Here is a 20,233-nt window from a genome sequence, read left to right as displayed (position 1 = left end):
CGTCGTGGCATCAAAAGAATCACGCGCCCTCGGCGGGAGCAGGTACTCGCCTTGAAATGGAGCGGGAATGTGTGTCAGCCAGCCAGGTAGCAGGCGCTCCTGCCAAAGGCAGCGCCCGTTTGATCCGCGCGCGTCCACTCGCCCCCCCCCCCCCCCCCCCCCCCCAAGCTCGGCGGTCGACCCCCCACCCCAGCAGCTCCGCGGCCTACCGCAGCGGCCAGGAACGCATCCTCGCCACTTATCTCGCAGGACCCCGAACTCGACGCGTCTCGACCATGTAGTGGCCACAGCGCTACAGTGTTTGTGTGCTTTTGTGAACTTCACAGACTGGCGATCACGTCGTCTCCCTTTTCCATTCCGCCGTCCGAGAATCAGTTCACGGAGGAGGTATCTCGTAGTTACTTGAACTGTGCGTCAGAACAGCTAGCGGCCGCTGGACGTTGTGGTTTCCTGGCGAGTGTAAGTCCCCGCGTACAGTGCGCTGTTTGTGTTGTGTTTGTGTGTGTGTGGTTCACTGCTAGGCATACTTAGGGCAGCGCTGCTAGTGCGTGGGCGGCGGCCCGCCCTCCCTCACCAGTGTTTTCTTTGGAGCGGCCGCTATCGCTGATCGTAAAGCGACAAACTGCCCCACCAGAGGAAGCGGCCAATTAGGACAGCTGTTCGCTCCAATTTATGTGCCTCCTACGCACGCGTGCCGCACAGAAAGCTGCTCTGTCGCTCCCGCTTTGTCACGCGAGCTCTTCAAGTTGCAAATTACATTAATAGCCACTACTGTCGACGGCCAGTTACTGGTTTGGATCGTCTGTAACGTTAATCATTTATGACAAGAACAGCTGAACACGACCATGTTTCTCTCTCCCCTCTTACTGTTAGTTCACAGATGCTACTAATTCATCTTGAAATGTAAAAGACACAAACACATGTTCCACTTTGTCCTAGTATGTAATTATTTTGTTAACAGTTTTCTATTACTTGTGCTTACCACTTATGCACATTATGTCACATACTAACGCACGATATGCTGCATTTGTTCAGAAACCAAAATTAATTAACTATCTGAATGTAAATGTGTGTCTTTATGTTTATCTGCCTGGGATATTTATATGACGTGAACGTGAAATAATAACAAAAGTACACGTTTATGTTTAGCTGCCATAATATTTATGTAGGTGGACGCGAAATAAACAGTTATAGAAGACGTGAATCATGGACTACAGCGTTCACAAGAAATGGTTCAAACTCAGTTTCAGTCCAAGAGTAAACGGTTATCGATCGAGTGTGGCATGATGTGAAAACATGATTCACTGCAAATTACTGCGGTGATGCGTTCTGATCCAGTATATTTCCAATCGTCAATTATAAAAATAAGTCATAATAAAGCAAAGAACTAGTCTGTTCCACCAAAAATGTGGTACTGTAACAACATGACACAGAAATTCTTTCTTAAACATTGAGCTCTAGTAATTCCCAGCTATTATTCTTGTTAGTTACGCTGTTTCATTTGCTGTTAAACATTCATCAGAAACCTCTCATTACTCTTCATAACTAAAAGATTTAAGATATTCGTTTAATAGTTTCGGTCACAGAAAAGGGTGAAATCGAACGTGAAGACAGTGTCTATACCACATGTAACAAACTCGTAAGCATCTTTCTGAAAGTATCTTATTCAATAATTTTTCGCTGAACTGAGTACAAGTAGTTATCCATTCTAGATGCTCGTATTCTCCGAGAAAAATGGCGAGTTCACCGTATTACGAGTTTCCGTTTTCATCGCAACTTCGGGTTACACTAAGGTTTATACCACAATTCCTTTGATACTACAGAGTTCCTTTAGAGTAGAGTGGTCCAATCTTTTAGCTAATCTGGGCCACATTGCTTGAAAAGTATTTTAGAGGCCATATACAATATTCTGAACACCAACAATAATCGATGAGCAAAAGTAAAGGGGGACTTGTCGGACGTTTACATTTGGTTTGAGCCGCGGGTTGGACACCTCTGCTTTTGAGCTTGCGATGTTCATGCCAACATTTAATCACAGCTGCAGTGCTTCACACCAAACTGAGTGAATTACGAATAGTGTTTGCTGTTGTTTTCATCGCCGTCATTGGTATGTGATAGATGCTTCTTGAATTACGAAATTTCGCCAAAATGTCTCGTTGTTTTGCACCAACTTTACGTCTTACTATGCCCAAGACATGAAAATTCTCTTATTATGAAAACCATCGCATAAACGATTACCCGTTCTCTTGGTTTTACAACTGGAGCTCTCCCAGAAAGTATCTTTCCATGGACTGGTTACACCGGGTACTAGTTCGTCGAAGAGAAGTTTTTGGTTGTTCCACAAATCCATATACATATGCAAGATTTTATGGAGGGTTCTCTGATACCACAGTCAATGTATAGTCGGTTGAAAGAAAACAAATGGGATTGTTGTATCTTTACACTTGTAAACCCCCGTAGGAGGTTCGAGTCCTCCCTCGGGCATGGGTGTGCGTGTCGTCCTTAGCGCAAGTTAGTTTAAGTTATATTAAGAGGTGTGTAAGCTTAGGGACCGATGACCTCAGCAGTTTGGTCCCATAAGACCTTACCACAAATTTACAAACTACGCTTGTAAGCTTCGTTGACAAATTATGTCATACACTTGTACATCCTTCGTAAAAGACATCATGAACTCGGTAACAATAATAATGTAACGGCACTTTGTTTCCCACACTATGGATTTGGCCTTTAACTTCAAGTACACTTTGCAAACCACGGTAAAGTGCATCATTAGGATCCTTCGCATCGTTTCCCGTCGGGCTTTGTCCTACGAAGTCTCTTTCGGATAGCGTAATGAATTACTATATGGCTCCGTAGTTGCCAGTATGTATATCTTTGTTTTAGAATATGTTCTACAGATGTACAGTCGTGGACAAAACGAGTGAGACCCCTCGCCTTTTCGTTATGCTGATCCGCACAGCTTTGAAGTCTGCTACACAGCAAACAGGCACGGCGACGAAATGCTACCAACATACTATGCACAGGCTTGGAATTGAAAAACTATCCGAACTTTGTCAGACTGTTTTCAGTCATGTGTAAGACTATATTAACGCTAAATAGTGTGTTAAACACAACACATAAATATAAAATATAAATGAAAGAAGAAACGCTAACTAGTGAACTGTACTAATAAAAATGAATTCCAGCTTATCGAGATAACATAACTGTTTTAGTAAGTCAAAGTACCCCACATCGTTACGAATTAGCAAAATATTACGCGCATTCGGCCACGAAACGGTCTGTGTCATCTTTCAGACCAGTCACACTAGGTTACCGTTGCTGACATACCATGAAAGTGTACAAATTTAGCAGTGCTTGAAGATTCATAACGAAATTCTGTTAATGGTGAAAAGGGTTTCAGCGGGCGCGGTGGCCTAGCGGTTCTAGGCGCTTCAGTCACGAACAGCGCGGCTTCTTCAGTCACAGGTTGGCATCCTACCTCGGGCATGGATGTGTGTGAGGCCCTTAGCTTAGGTAGGTTTAAGTATTTCTAGGTCTAGGGGATTGATGACCTAAGCAGTTTGGTCGCGTAGTTCTTAGAGCCATTTTTTGACCTTTCGCGTTAATTTTCTTTACATAAACGACCGTATCTTTAGATTGCGTTGACATAGAAGCTCACTTTTTTACACCACCAAGAGACCGTATATCGCAGGAAGTGCGACACATTTCCGCTTATTACGTCTGCCCATACTCGAGGTAAACGGGTTTCAAGGGTTGGGTAGACAGATAGACGGTCAAGAAAGTGAGACTAGTAGGGTTCCATTTTCACCGATTTAGGTGACGAAATCCTAACAACGAATGAATAACTAACCCTACTCTTTATTCGAAATGTTATAGTTGCAGTTGATACATCAGCATGTTAATCGTACTACACTTTCGATCCAAATCACGTTTACAGGAATGCAAATAAAATCCATTTGCCTATACCCGTGGTAATTCAGATCTCAGTATTAATGCAACCGCGTTTTAGAAGTGAGAGCATTCCCATTGCTAGCTAGCTTAAGAAACCCTTCGACTAATGAACGTTTTCTGGCTGTGGTGAGTCTAATGGAGAATTCGAAACATTGTAGAATATGTTTGGCAGCTATGTCGCCGTTTATTTCCTGGGGTGGTGCAGAATTATCCTACTAAATTTATTCGATAATTACAGTATTTTGTTATTTCGATAAACATCCCGAATGATCGTCACATAAGCGATGACATAAAGGTAGAAAAATCATTTTTTTGAGTCCAGAAATCTCTATAAAACAGAAACTTCAGATCATTTTGCCATTTTCATTCCGAAATTGCCGGCTTATTCATGTCTGGGGTAATAATAGAGGGCTGTTTGCCTGGGTTGTCTGCTAGTGTAGTGAAAGGTGTTAGCTACTGCAAGGGAGGTCTGGTTTGTTTTCGGTTCTAATCTTGATGGAGGCCGATAGACTATCAGTAAAGCCATTTTAAGAAATTCTCGCGCCCCCAATGCGTTTTATTGCTACCTTTATTCTGAACCGGCGTCTTGTGTGGATGTTAGTAGTATGAAACTCTAGTAGAATTTCATACTTGTTACTGCCTACTTTTTCCGCCCCTGTCAATAACTGAATTGACTTAAGTGTGACAACGACTGATTTTTAACAGAATTTCGTTATGAATCTTCACGCTTTGCTAAATTTGCGCACTTTCATGGTAGTTCAACAACGGTAATTCAGTGTGACTGGTCCGAACGATGACACAGACCGTTTCGTGGCCGAATGCGCGTAATATTTTGCTAATTCGTAACGATGCGAGGTACTTCGTCTTACTAAAACAGTTGTCTTACCTCGATAAGCTGAAATTCATTTTTATTAGTACACTTCATACTAATTTGAGTTTTGTCTTTCATTTATATCTTATACACTCCTGGAAATTGAAATAAGAACACCGTGAATTCATTGTCCCAGGAAGGGGAAACTTTATTGACACATTCCTGGGGTCAGATACATCACATGATCACACTGACAGAACCACAGGCACATAGACACAGGCAACAGAGCATGCACAATGTCGGCACTAGTACAGTGTATATCCACCTTTCGCAGCAATGCAGGCTGCTATTCTCCCATGGAGACGATCGTAGAGATGCTGGATGTAGTCCTGTGGAACGGCTTGCCATGCCATTTCCACCTGGCGCCTCAGTTGGACCAGCGTTCGTGCTGGACGTGCAGACCGCGTGAGACGACGCTTCATCCAGCCCCAAAAATGCTCAATGGGGGACAGATCCGGAGATCTTGCTGGCCAGGGTAGTTGACTTACACCTTCTAGAGCACGTTGGGTGGCACGGGATACATGCGGACGTGCATTGTCCTGTTGGAACAGCAAGTTCCCTTGCCGGTCTAGGAATGGTAGAATGATGGGTTCGATGACGGTTTGGATGTACCGTGCACTATTCAGTGTCCCCTCGACGATCACCAGTGGTGTACGGCCAGTGTAGGAGATCGCTCCCCACACCATGATGCCGGGTGTTGGCCCTGTGTGCCTCGGTCGTATGCAGTCCTGACTGTGGCGCTCACCTGCACGGCGCCAAACACGCATACGACCATCATTGGCACCAAGGCAGAAGCGACTCTCATCGCTGAAGACGACACGTCTCCATTCGTCCCTCCATTCACGCCTGTCGCGACACCACTGGAGGCGGGCTGCACGATGTTGGGGCGTGAGCGGAAGACGGCCTAACGGTGTGCGGGACCGTAGCCCAGCTTCATGGAGACGGTTGCAAATGGTCCTCGCCGATACCCCAGGAGCAACAGTGTCCCTAATTTGCTGGGAAGTGGCGGTGCGGTCCCCTACGGCACTGCGTAGGATCCTACGGTCTTGGCGTGCATCCGTGCGTCGCTGCGGTCCGGTCCCAGGTCGACGGGCACGTGCACCTTCCGCCGACCACTGGCGACAACATCGATGTACTGTGGAGACCTCACGCCCCACGTGTTGAGCAATTCGGCGGTACGTCCACCCGGCCTCCCGCATGCCCACTATACGCCCTCGCTCAAAGTCCGTCAACTGCACATACGGTTCACGTCCACGCTGTCGCGGCATGCTACCAGTGTTAAAGACTGCGATGGAGCTCCGTATGCCACGGCAAACTGGCTGACACTGACGGCGGCGGTGCACAAATGCTGCGCAGTTAGCGCCATTCGACTGCCAACACCGCGGTTCCTGGTGTGTCCGCTGTGCCGTGCGTGTGATCATTGCTTGTACAGCCCTCTCGCAGTGTCCGGAGCAAGTATGGTGGGTCTGACACACCGGTGTCAATGTGTTCTTTTTTCCATTTCCAGGAGTGTATTTCAGTTTCAACACACTAATCAGCGTTAATATAGTCTTACATGTGATTAAAAACAGTCTGACAAAGTTCGGTTAGTTTTTCAATTTCACGCCTGTGCATAGTATGTTGGTAGCACTTCGTCGCCTTGCCTGTTATGCTGTGTAGCAGACTTCAAAGCTGTGTGGATCAGCATAACGCAAAGGCGAGGGGTCTCGCTCGTTTTGTCCACGACTGTACGTAGCGCAATCGTCAGCAGTCCATCGTGAGCGGTGAGCCTTTATAATTGTTATCATCTCCGAAATACTCCTTCACTTTCAAGATCGACCGGCTTAAAACCTGACAGCACGTCTTCGGATTCATTCGATCTTTATCTTTAACGCTCATGATCGAGGATCACAAAAATTGAGCACTACTACCGAACGTGCTGGCGTAGCTTAGCCATGGTCTCGTAGAAAGACAGGATACAGTTTAGCAGTCTGTCAATATCCACATCACAACACACGAGATTCGGGAAGAGGGATTCAGCGCCATCATCTTGCTATCCAGACTTGTGGTTCTTGCGGTATACTGAAATTATATCAAGCTAAAAGCGGTTCCTTCGAAAAACTTACGGTGCATTACTTCTTCAGTGCAGCTAGTGAGCAGACAAGAATTCCGTAATTAATAAAAGATAGAGGAAGGATCCAATATTCCCGCTACCTGAATTCCACGATTTGCTCTTCAGTTTAAACAACACCTACCTCTATTTGAAACAGGTGGGTATCCTGCACTTCGGAGAAATAACTATGGAAGTTTTCATTCTCGTTTTAGCTGTTTCAGTGAATTGTGAGCAATTTAAGAAGAGCTCAGACAGACTCTTAGATTCAGTTAAATAACGTCAGTTCTGGTTCCATATAAAAAAACTGACAAGAAAGCCAAATGAAGACAAGTGTTCACTCAGAACAAGATGGTAGAACGACATAATGGTCGAATAAACATATTGCACTCAATGTCAGTAGTTTAGAAATATCTTTTCAACAAATGTACTTAGTAAAAGTTGTTGATAACATACTTTCTTTTCTTTCAGCTCTTTTTCGTCATACTTTTGTTAGTTAGAGTGTTGAGATAATAATTTATCTGCTTTAAAATTTTGTAATAAAATGTAATACAACTCTTTAGCTCAAAATCGTTATACTCCAACAACATGGCTTACTGACCTGTTGCGGTGAGTGGCCAACAGGAAATCACAAGCCTGTTGATACTTATGCAGTTCGGGTACTGGCAGTAACGGAAGTTGTGGGTAATTTGTCGACTTCGGACGTTGAGCACGTAAGAGTTGCGGGATTCATGTGAAATGGGGCTAGTGCTCGGTCTCTAATGACAACGCAGTCCACTTTATAACTCAGGTTACAGAGCAGCGAACCGTTGACATCGAGGTCATTTTATAGGTGAAATTTGGGAAGAGGGGCGACAAGCCATGGGATTTTTCTGGGGTAAGGCTAAATCATTTTCCGGTCAACACCTTATGAAAAGCTTTGGCTCATTCCTTCCTCTAATGACAACGCATTCGACCCAATCAGACATGAGATGAGCTAATAGAACTGAAGCTGTGATCGTGTGTCGAGAGTCGTGCCTGGCTAGCTCAATTGGCAACTACATTCCCAACGAAAGGCACACTCCTGGGTTCGATTCAAGTTCCGGCACACATCTTTAATCTACTCCGAAGTTTCGTACCTCAGATTTATTTCACCAAGTCTGAATTGCCCATTTTGTCAGCATACCATAAGTCGTTTCTACTTTATATCACCTCACAGCATTACACTTAGACATTCAATCGATGTTGCGAAGTCAACGGCATAGCATTCCGAAGCAGTCATTTGTTTTTCCTCTAACTGATGCCAAATATTTTTCACTAGCGAGCCGCCCCGGCTTCGCACAGGTAGGTCTACTATCAAGACTCGACCAGTTTCTAGGCATTTTTATTCATAAACAAAACTAAATCAAAATTAATAAGTAGGCACCCAAATTACAATTCAAACTCAATAAACGCGTTTTTCCTATGCCAGAAGTCAGATATAAGGAATACGTATCGAATAAAGCAAAGCAATTTCGTTTTTAATACACAAAGCGAAGTCAATAAATCCGTATATCCTTGCCAAGTCAATTCAGCGTTAGTTTGTATTCGTCAAGGTAAGAATACGGCACTTATTTCTGTCACTAACGTAAACTTTCAAAAATACTTCTGCCGCCGAGGTAAAAAAGAAAAGTTACACTGCCCCCTATAGGTGCTTTGTTGTACTACGAAACTAGTGCCATCTGTTGGTTTTTTCGTGTACTACTCCGTGATGATCGGATCACTGAGGTAAACATCCGAACTACTAAGCTGTGAAGACTCGTGAAACTTTAAATTAGATAGCTTTTTCTTCTTGATCCGATTTTAGTGACATACAGCCTATAAGAACATGTTGACCCAAGATGAGCTCAAGATACCCATAAAAATCCCATGAAAATTTGACTAGTTGTTTTGAGCATTAGCGCGTTTAGACAAAGGTTAAAAAATAGTCTTAATTTTTTTTTTTTTTTTACACTATGCATCACCTGAAGTTTTTGGCAAATATTTTCACTGCACCGACACAATAGTTTTACAGTTTTATTATTTGTATGGATTTACTCGTAAGCTATCGTTTGTTACCCGAAGTTGGTTTTTTTTTGCGTTGTTCTAAATTTTCGTCCAGTTGATAAAAAACATTCTAAAGGCAAGATCGCACTAATGTCTCTTTATTTAATATAACCGGTTAAGACAAACTTTGCTGTCATCTTGACCTTAAAAAATATTTTCGTTATGAAACGCGTTTATTTTAAGTTGAACCTCACACAAATTTCGACCTCACGTATAAACACGTTTCACAACAACAAGATGTTTTTAAGACCTGGAGATGACAGGAAAGTCTGTTCTGTCTTCTCAAAACGAGAAAATTCAGTCGTACATTTGAGTAGAAGCTGTGCGAGACCCCTCCTCCCCCCTCCTCCCCCCACCCCCCATCACCATCACACGCCTTTCGCGTATTGGACCGTACTACTCACACCAAATTAGCGACACTGTTCGTGTAGTAACGGCTGTTTTTCAGTCGGAAAACACCAGCCAAGTCTACAACACTCTTGTCACGTGAGAAATCGGGAAACTCACGTGCCCGTATCATTTGGTTCGCAGTAACAGAAGGGCACAGCCTGAGACTGTGCGCCGGCGGGGAAAGTTCCGGCGCGCTGCCCCGCGCCAGGGTGCCACTGAATCAGTGGCCTGGCAGCAGCTGCGGCCCGGGCTATTTGCGTCCACTTGACTAAGAGTGGCTGCGGCTCGACCTGCCCGCCGCACAGTAGCGGTCGTCTGCCTCGCAAACCGGAATACCATTTCGCGACTTTCATTCGCACCTGTTTCCAATTCAGTCATAAAATATTTCTCATATTTCAGGACAGCCAAGAGGTCCTCATACATAATTATTTACTTACTACCGGCTTCAATCTTCTTATAACCTACCGATATCATCAAATTAGTTACCGTCTGAAGATGACCAGAAGAGCGAAATTCATAGCTATTAATTGTTTACCAGCAGTTCCTGGCGGTTTTGAAACACATAGTCACGCGTATCGTATACTGAGGTGACACTAGTCACACTGTATGCATACATACAGTAAGAAGAAAAGGAAAGACGGAAAACTAGGTTTAACGACCCGTCAACATTGAGGTTGTTAGAGACAGAGAACAAGCTCAGATTTTGTCAAGGATGGGGAAGAAAATTGGCCGTGTCCTTTCAAAGGGAACGTCCCGCCTGGAGCGATTCAGAAAAATCTGGATGGCCGGACGCGGGTTTGAACTGTCGTCCTCCAAAATGCGGGTCCAGTGTGCTAGCCACTGCGCCACCTCGCTCGGTCATGTGTACTTATGGTGGTAGTACCGCGTACGAAAGGTATAAAAGAGCAGTGCATTGGCGGAAATGATACATGTGGAAAGGTTTCCCAAGTGATTATGGCCGCGCGACGGGAATTAACAGACTTTGAACGCGGAATGGTAACGGAGATAGACGCATGAGACATTACATTTCGGAAATCGTTAGGGAATGCAGTATTCCGAGATCCACAGCGTCAAGAGTGCCTCAAGAATAACACATTTCACGCAATACCTCTCACCACTGAGAAGGCAATGGCCGACGGTCTTCACTTAACTATCGAGAGCAGCGGCGTTTGCGTATTGGTGACAGTGCTAACAGACATGATATACTGCGTGAAATAACCGCAGAAATCAAAGTGGGACGCACGACGAAAGTGTCCGTTAGGACAGTGCGGCGGAATTTGTCGTTGATAAGCTATGACAGCAGACGACCGACGCTGTGGTAACAGCACGACATAGTCTGCAGCGCTTCTTACGGGCTAGTGACCATATCGGTTGGACGCTAGACGGTTGGAAAACCGCTACCTGGTCAGATGAGTCCCGATTTCATTTGGTAAGAGTTTATGGTAGGGTTCGAGTCTGGGTCAGACTCCACGGATCCATGGGGCCAAGTCGTCAACAACGCGCTGTTCAAGCCGTGGTGGCTCCACAATGGTGTGAGCTGTGTTTAGATGGATCATTGACTGGAAATATGTTCGGCTACTTCGAGACCATTTGCAGCCCTTCATGCACTTAATGTTACCAAACAGCGATGCAATTCTAATGGATGACAACGCACCATGTCACCAGGTCACAATTGTTCCGACTGGTTTGAACAACATTCTGGGCAATACGAGCGAATGATCGTCCAATACGAATCCCATGGAACATTTATAGGACATAATTGAGAGGTCATTTCGAGCACAGAATCCTACATCGGAATCACTTTCGCAATGATGAACGGCTATATAGACAGCATGGCTCAGTATTTCTGCAGGGGGCTTCCAACGACTTGTTGAGTCTGTGCCACGTCGAGTTACTGCCCTATGCCGGGCAAAAGAATGCCCAACGCCTTATTAGGAGGTATCTTATGACCCCTGTCATCTCATTGTATGTACTAGTCAAATGCGCGTTGAATACTGAGGATGCATACACAGCTGAGAAAGACGGAATGAGGTAATTAATATGGCAAGGAGCAGTGGTCTGTGCAGGTGCTAACTGCGGTGGTGGAAGACTTAAGCCGAACTGGTTTTGTCAAGGAGGTACACTAATGATCGCCATTTGACTGTACCCGAGAGGTACAGTATTCTCGGGTAGGCGACACTGTGAGCGGTCATCACCAGACCGGGGAAGTAGCGTTCCAACCGTGAGCTCATGGCATGGGTGAGTGTATCACGTTCTGTATGGCTACATGCACAAACATTACAACTGTCACGAAGTTCATTGTTGCGCCGTCTGCTAGATTATTTGAAGTTTCACCCATATAAATTGCAGGTGGTCCAGGAGCTCAGAGGCAAGACAGGCATACCTGCAATAACAACGATCAACCATCGTCTCTCTAACAATTGATGATCTCCGGTGAAGCAAACTTATTCGTGACTGGATATGTCAATACGCATAACTTCAGGTACTGCTCTCAGAAAAATTTACAACGTTTGCATTAAGTACCCCAGGCGACTTCAAAAGCTGTGGCATAGTGTAAAGTTTGAACATAGTAGATTATCCGTCTCGCACTATGACGCAGGACGTTCGCAACAGCGAATGTCAGCCGCTACTGCGAAATGCTGCAGAATTTTCTTACTCTGGAATTGCAGGGAAGAGCGTTGCTAATAACATATGGTTTCGACAAACTGGTCCAACGATTCACACCGAGTGCCAAAGTAAGGTCATACTCTAACAAACATCTGTGTTATGCCTCGCTTCAATGATGTGACCGCCGCATTCCCAAAATTTAACAGCTTTGTATTCCTTCAACTCTGGTTGCAAATGATCTTCACCAGTCATTTGCAGACAGTTGATTAACTTAATACTCTCATTCGCTGTCAAATAAGCACCATTCCGCACGTCATATTGTGGCGTGTTAGGAAGCCTTTCGCTGACGCATTCAGCAGCGCATCAAGACAAATGGAGGACTTCTGCAACGAGTTACACACTTCAAAAATCGTTTTGCAACACCTCGTTTTCCCAGAACTCGTGACGACAGACGTTGACTGTGGATATTGTATCACAGATACAGCCCCTTTGACTGTTCAGAGACGATACTAAACCCGCTCAAAGATGTAAGCAACCATGTACGAGTAGCGCCTATTAGATGGAGGGAGTCCGACAGTCGATCACTTCCAGTCATTCCACCAGGAAGGAGGTACACGGCTCGTGTTGTCTGTAGTTCAACCATGCCTAGACGGTTAAAACCGCGGCTTGATCGCGTCCGCAATATTACTGTGTGCCAGGAAGGGCTCTCAACAAGGTAAGTGTCCAGGCGTCTCGGAGTGAACCAAAGCGATGTTGTTCGGATATGGAGGAGATACAGAGAGACAGGAACTGTCGAAACATGCCTCGGCCGCCCAAGGGCTACTGCAGTGGATGACCTCTATCAAATGGTTCCAATGGCTCTAAGCACTATGGGGCTTAATATCTGAAGTCATCAGTCCCTTAGACTTAGAACAACTTAAACCTAAATAACATAAGGACATCATAAACAACCATGCCCGATGCAGAATTCGAACCTGCGACCGTTACTGCAGCACGGTTCCGTACTGAAGCGCCTAGAACCGCTCGACCGCAGCGGCCGGCTTGACCGCTACCAACGGATTATGGCAAGGAGAAACCACGACACCATGCAGCGCGGCACAGATGGGCCCAACAACATACCGAATGGAACGCTCAGGAGTGGCATCACGTTCTCTTCACCGATGAGTGTCACATGTTCTTTCAACAAGACAATCGTCGGAGACGTGTTTGGACACAACCCGGTCAGGCTGAACGCCTTAGACACACTGTACAGCGAGCGCAGCAAATGGACGATCCCTGCTGTTTTGGGGTGGCATTATGTGGGACCGACGTACGCCACTGGTGGTCATGGAAGTCGGGGTAACGGCTGTACGAAACGTGATTGCCATCCTCCGACCGATAGTGCAACCACATCGACATGGACGATAATTCGTGCCCCCATCCTGCACATCTTGTGAATGACTTCCTTCAGGGTAGCGACATCGCTCGACTACGGTGAGCACCATGTTCTCCAGACATTAACCTTATCGAACATGCCTGGTATAGATTGTAAAGGGCTGTTTATGGATGACGTGGTGACCCAGCAACCACTCTGAGGGATCTACGTCGAATCGTCGTTGAGGAGTGGGACAATCTGGACCAACAGTGCCTTGATGAACTTGTACGTCACGACGAATACAGCCATGCATCCATGCAGGAGGACGTTCTACTGGGTATCAGAGGTACTGGTGTGTGCAGAAATCTGGGACAACACTTCTGAAGATCTCGCTGTATGGTGGTACAACATGCAATGCGTGGTGTCCATGAGCAGTAAAAAGGACGGAAATGATGTTTATATTGATCTCTATTCCAATTTTCAATATAGGTTCCGAAACTCCCGGAAACGAGGTGATGAAAAACTTTTTTTGATGTATTTTCAAGGTGTTATGAGGTCTACCGACATTTGTTACATACTCCAGTAATTGTCAATTTATGTACTTTATTTCGTAACTATATTATATTACTACTTCCATTAACCGTGTAACTGTTATCACTTGATGTTGGATGATAGTCTACATGCCAGACCACATGGCCCTCTTTTCAAATCCTTTTTAGTTCTGGTTCAACACTTAAACACAAAAGGCAACTCATTTGGCTTCAGAAAACGCGCTTTATATTGCAGAAATAATTCACCTTCTTCTGTCTTGTACTTTAATTATTTGAAGATACAGATCTTTCATCTGCTGTTCCAGATAGTTCCAAATATCAACTTGGGATTAAGACCGTCAGATTCAGTGAACCGGTGGGGATACAATGGGGTCCCTGAGTGTTCGTAAAACCAAGAACATACGAGGGCGAACTGAAAAATAATGTCTCCGAATTTTTAACGTGAAAATTCTTAAAGCTTTTTAAATAAAAAAAGGTATTAACGTTCTACAACTTCGTTCCTGGCATCTACATATTTGCAGCCGTCTGTCGCTAAAGGACTCCGAATTGTTGTGTGTAACATGGCGGTGTGCAATGTAACTATTTCGGTGTGTGCGAAACAGCGTGCTGTAATGTGTTTCGAATTTCGAGAGATAGCCATACATGGAGTATCCTCTCCCAGAAAGACAATGCTGGGCCACACACAAGCGCTATGGTATCTGCAACAATCCGATACCTTGAATTCACTGTCATCGGTCATCCTCCATACTCTCCGGATTTGGCCCCAACCGATTTTCATCTGTTTCCAAAGAACACCTTCCAAGATTTTATTCCGATAGCGATGATGCGGACCAAACAGAGGAGAGGTTGTGGTTCCGTCGACAAAGTCAAGCATTCTACAGCGACAGTATAAACAAATTGGTCTATCTCTGGGAGAAATGTGTTTGTCGCCAGGGTGTCTATGTTGAGAAATAAATAGGTAGACATAAATCATAAACAAGCAAAATGCTAACGACATTCTTTTTATTTTAAAAGCTTTATGAGTTTCCATATAAAAATTAGGGGACACTATTTTTCAATGCTCCCTCCTATGTTTTCAGACATGTGAACTCAACTGTTGTAACCTTGGAACACGGAAGTGTTCAGAGCGTAGGCATCATGAATGTGTAGACGTGCGCAGTTCGGGGTCTGCGCCATAGATTTTTCGTGAAAACGTTGGGATAAAATCATAACAAGTATTTCGAGTTAATATGTGATTTATTTATCATTCTCTTCAATAGAGTGGTCACACACAGTTGTGTAAACTTTACAGAATACATAAATCAGAAGTGTATCTCATGCTCAAGGTTCTGCGGCCTCATTAAGTCTCACAGGTGGTTGTGGGACTTTGGTATACGTAGTATACCATCGATGAGTCAGCAAGATGAGCGGTGACGTCCTTCAACAAACGGACAACCTTCTGAAGCAGACGGCAGACGTACATGACGTGCGCTTCGGTGAGCTCTATAAAACTCTGTGCGGTATATGCCACGTAATCATTTTGCACCGTTTTTTAATTCCCTTTTCAAGGCTGCTCTCGCATTCGCTAGGCACCAGACTTTTCAGGCTTTTAGCATTCCTGGTTCGATCCCCGCCACTGCCTAAATTTTGACAAATAATCAGCATTGGCGGCCGAAGACTTCCGGCATAAGAAGTCAGCCTCATTCTGCCAACGGCCTTGTCAAAGAGGGCGGAGGAGCGGATAGAGGTTCAGGGCACTCTCTTGTCCTAGGGGCGGGAAATTGCCTCTAAAGGCGGAAGAATCAGTAATGATCAACGACATGAGGATGCAGAAGGCAATGGAAACCACTGCATTAAATACACGTAACGTGTATCCACAGGACATGTGGCCTGTATTTGAAGAAGTGTCATGATGATCTCTCCATTGGCAAAAGATTCCGGAATAGTCCCCCATTCGGATCTCCGGGAGGGGACTGCCAAGGGGGAGGTTACCACGAGAAAAAGATTGAATAATCAACGAAAGGATAACGTTCTACGAGTCGGGGCGCGGAATGTCAGAAGCTTGAACGTGGTAAGAAAACTAGAAAATCTGAAAAAGGAAATGCAAAGGCTCAATCTAGATATAGTAGGAGTCAGTGAAGTGAAGTGGAAGGAAGACAAGGATTTCTGGTGAGATGAATATCGGGTAATATCAACAGCAGCAGAAAATGGTACAACAGGTGTAGGATTCGTTATGAATAGGAAGGTAGGGCAGAGGGTGTGTTACTGTGAACAGTTCAGTGACCGGGTTGTTCTAATCAGAATCGACAGCAGACCAACACCGACAACGATAGTTCAGGTATACATGCCGACGTCGCAAGCTGAAGATGAACACATAGAGAAAATGTATGAGGATATTGAAAGGGTAATGCAGTATGTAAAGGGGGACAAAAATCTAATAGTCATGGGCGACTGGAATGCAGTTGTAGGGGAAGGAGTAGAAGAAAAGGTTACAGGAGAATATGGGCTTGGGACTAGGAATGAAAGAGGAGAAAGACTAATTGCGTTCTGCAACAAGTTTCAGCTAGTAATAGCGAATACCCTGTTCAAGAATCACAAGAGGAGGAGGTATACTTGGAAAAGGCCGGGAGACACGAGAAGATTTCAATTAGATTACATCATGGTCAGACAGAGATTCCGAAATAAGATACTGGGTTGTAAGGCGTACCCAGGAGCAGATACAGACTCAGATCACAATATAGTAGTGATGAAGAGTAGGCTGAAGTTCAAGACATTAGTCAGGAAGAATCAATACGCAAAGAAGTGGGATACGGAAGTACTAAGGAATGACGAGATACGTTTGAAGTTCTCTAACGCTATAGATACAGCAATAAGGAATAGCGCAGTAGGCAGTACAGTTGAAGAGGAATGGACATCTCTAAAAAGGGCCATCACAGAAGTTGGGAAGGAAAACATAGGTACAAAGAAGGTAGCTGCGAAGAAACCATGGATAACAGAAGAAATACTTCAGCTGATTGATGAAAGGAGCAAGTACAAACATGTCCCGGGAAAATCAGGAATACAGAAATACAAGTCTCTGAGGAATGAAATAAATAGGAAGTGCAGGGAAGCTAAGACGAAATGGCTGCAGGAAAAATGTGACGACATCGAAAAAGATATGATTGTCGGAAGGACAGACTCAGCATACAGAAAAGTCGAAACAACCTTTGGTGACATTAAAAGCAACGGCGGTAACATTAAGAGTGCAACGGGAATTCCACTGTTAAATGCAGAGGAGAGAGCAGATAGGTGGAAAGAATACACTGAAAGCCTCTATGAGGGTGAAGATTTGTCTGATGTGATAGAAGAAGAAAAAGGAGTTGATTTAGAAGAGATAGGGGATCCAGTATTGGAATCGGAATTTAAAAGAGCTTTGGAGGACTTACGGTCAAATAAGGAAGAAGGGAAAGATAACATTCCATCAGAATTTCTAAAATCATTGGGGGAAGTGGCAACAAAACGACTATTCACGTTGGTGTGTAGAATATATGAGTCTGGCGATATACCATCTGACTTTCGGAAAAGCATCATCCACACAATTCCGAAGACGGCAAGAGCTGACAAGTGCGAGAATTATTGCACAATCAGCTTAAGAGCTCATGCATCGAAGCTGCTTACATGAATAATATACAGAAGAATGGAAAAGAAAATTGAGAATGCGCTGGGTGACGATCAGTTTGGCTTTAGGAAAAGTAAAGGGACGAGAGAGGCAATTCTGACGTTACGGCTAATTATAGAAGCAAGGCTAAACAAAAGTCAAGACACTTTCATAGGATTTGTCGACCGGAAAAAGCGTTCGACAATATAAAATGGTGCAAGCTGTTCGAGATTCTGAAAAAAGTAGGGGTAAGCTATAGGGAGAGATGGGTCATATACAATATGTACAACAACCAAGAGGGAATAATAAGAGTGGACCATCAAGAACGAAGTGCTCGTATTAAGAAGGGTGTAATACAAGGCTGTAGCCTTTCGCCCCTACTCTTCAATCTGTACATCGAGGAAGCAATGATGGAAATAAAAGAAAGGTTCAGGAGTGGAATTAAAATACAAGGTGAAAGGATATCAATGATACGATTCGCTGATGACATTACTATCCTGAGTGAAAGTGAAGAATTAAGTGATCTACTGAATGGAATGAACAGTCTAATGAGTACACAGTATGGTTTGAGAGTAAATCGGAGAAAGACGAAGGTAATGAGAAGTAGTAGAAATGAGAACAGCGAGAAACTTAACATCAGGGTTGATGGTCACGAAGTCAATGAAGTTAAGGAATTCTGCTGCCTAGGCAGTAAAATAACCAATGACGGACGGAGCAAGGAGGACATCAAAAGCAGACTCGCTATGGCAAAAAAGGCATTTCTGGCCAAGAGAAGTCTACTAATATCAAATACCGGCCTTAATTTGAGGAAGAAATTTCTGAGGATGTACGTCTGGATTACAGCATTGTATGGTAGTGAAACATGGACTGTGGGAAAACCGCATCAGAAGAGAATCGAAGCATTTGAGATGTGGTGCTATAGACGAATGTTGGAAATTAGGTGGACTGATAAGGTAACGAATGAGGAGGTTCTACGCAGAATCGGAGAGGAAAGAAATATGTGGAAAACACTGATAAGGAGAAGGGACAGGATGATAGGACATCTGCTAAGACATGAGGGAATGACTTCCAAGGTACTAGAGGGAGCTGTAGAGGGCAAAAACTGTAGAGGAAGACAGAGATTGGAACACGTCAAGCAAATAATTGAGGACGTAGGTTGCAAGTGCTAATCTGAGATGAAGAGACAGAGATTGGAATACTTCAAGCAAATAATTGAGGACGTAGGTTTCAAGTGCTACTCTGAGATGAAGAGGTACAGGAAAGGAATTCGTGGCGGGCCGCATCAAACCAGTCAGTAGACTGATGACCAAAAAAAAAAAAGAAAAAAAAAGCATTTCTTTCGTAGCGAGCTTTCCTCTGACTTGTGTTTTTCTCTAAAACTCCCAGCAGAGTTGCGATTCGTATGAGACTATATGTTTCATTATTTTGTAATTTTCAATTTAATGCCGATTTTCACTTACATTCGTACGAATATTTTTATTGTTTCACTTTGGGTCCTAGTAGCGCTGCGCCAGATCTTGAAAATGACACCCAAATCGATGTCCTAGCTAAACGCTTTACCGTGGAGTACCAGTTTATAGTTTTACATAAAGCATTTGAAATGTGGTGCTGACAAGACTGCTGAGGATTTCATGGGTAGATCACGTAACTAATGAAGAGGTACTGAATAGAAATGAGGAGAAAGAACTTTGTGGCACAACTTGGCTTAAAGAAGGGAACGTTTGAAGAGGACACATTCTGAGACATCAGATGTTCGTCAGTTTAGTAGTGGAGCGGTATGTGGGGATGGGGAGGTACAAGTTGTAAAGGGATACCAAGAAATGAACACAATAATCATGTTCAAATGGATGTTAGTTGCAGTAGTCATTCGCAGATGAAGAGCTTTGACAGTGTAGAGCAGTATTGAGAGCTGCAGAACATCGCTCTCCAGACTGGAAACAATAGTTCGTCACAGTCCCGCACATGTGCATGCAATCGTACGACGAAGTCACAGCCAAAGCAAATACTGCGCGAGAAACACTTGCCGACATGATCTATCTGTTGCGGGTTCAAGCTTCGTATACGCATGTTTAGGCTCGTAGTCATTACCGATCCAAATCTGACGGTATATTGTCACACAAGGAAGTTGGAACGTCTACAAAATGGACGTTTTCAGTCAAAACATTTACATAAAATCTACTTTTTTGACTTAAGTATTCACAAAGTCGTTTTAGGGCATACGGTTACCCCCACTAACTTTCCAAGTCCAGATCAACACGGGATCAGGCCAGGGAAAGAAAGACGAATAAGACATGCATTTTACAACTAATATGAAATCATTTACGTATATTTGTATAGGTTATCTGCGACAATAACAATTCTTGCTTTTCCACAATTCTTGTATGTAGAGCTTACAGAGAGAATTTAATAAAGGTTTACATAGAAAAGAATGTATGCTACCAACCGGTTTATGTTGTGACAACAGAGTACGCCTCAGATTCTGGCTCAAAATGCCAGTGCCAATATTATTTCCACCTGATATCTGGGTATCACTCAGATGATACGCAGAAATAGTACAACTCACGACACGGAGTCGATGGAACACAGTGGTTTACCTTTCTACGACAGATATTTAAGAACTGGAGGAAAACTAAATACACTCACATTTTTAACTCTTGCTCTAATACAGATCTTCTTGCGTAACCACGTGGAGTGGCCGCGCGGTTTGAGGCGCCATGGCACTGACTGCGCGGACCCTCCC

The 20,233-nt window shown here is 44.2% G+C and overlaps 1 protein-coding gene across 3 annotated transcripts in view; it reads left to right on the top strand.

The window, feature by feature from the left end:
• The first annotated feature begins 230 nt into the window (after positions 1-230).
• The window catches only part of LOC126475246 (RING finger protein nhl-1), a 288,062-nt gene continuing 268,059 nt past the window's right edge, over positions 231-20,233 (top strand). For all 3 annotated transcript variants that reach the window (XM_050102942.1, XM_050102941.1, XM_050102939.1), the window contains exon 1: positions 231-459. The gene's annotated coding sequence lies outside the window, so the exon portion shown is untranslated. The remainder of the gene's footprint in view (positions 460-20,233) is intronic.

Source organism: Schistocerca serialis, chromosome 4, assembly GCF_023864345.2.
Source record: "Schistocerca serialis cubense isolate TAMUIC-IGC-003099 chromosome 4, iqSchSeri2.2, whole genome shotgun sequence".
Taxonomy (NCBI): domain Eukaryota; kingdom Metazoa; phylum Arthropoda; class Insecta; order Orthoptera; family Acrididae; genus Schistocerca; species Schistocerca serialis.
This window is presented reverse-complemented; position numbering and strand designations above follow the sequence as displayed.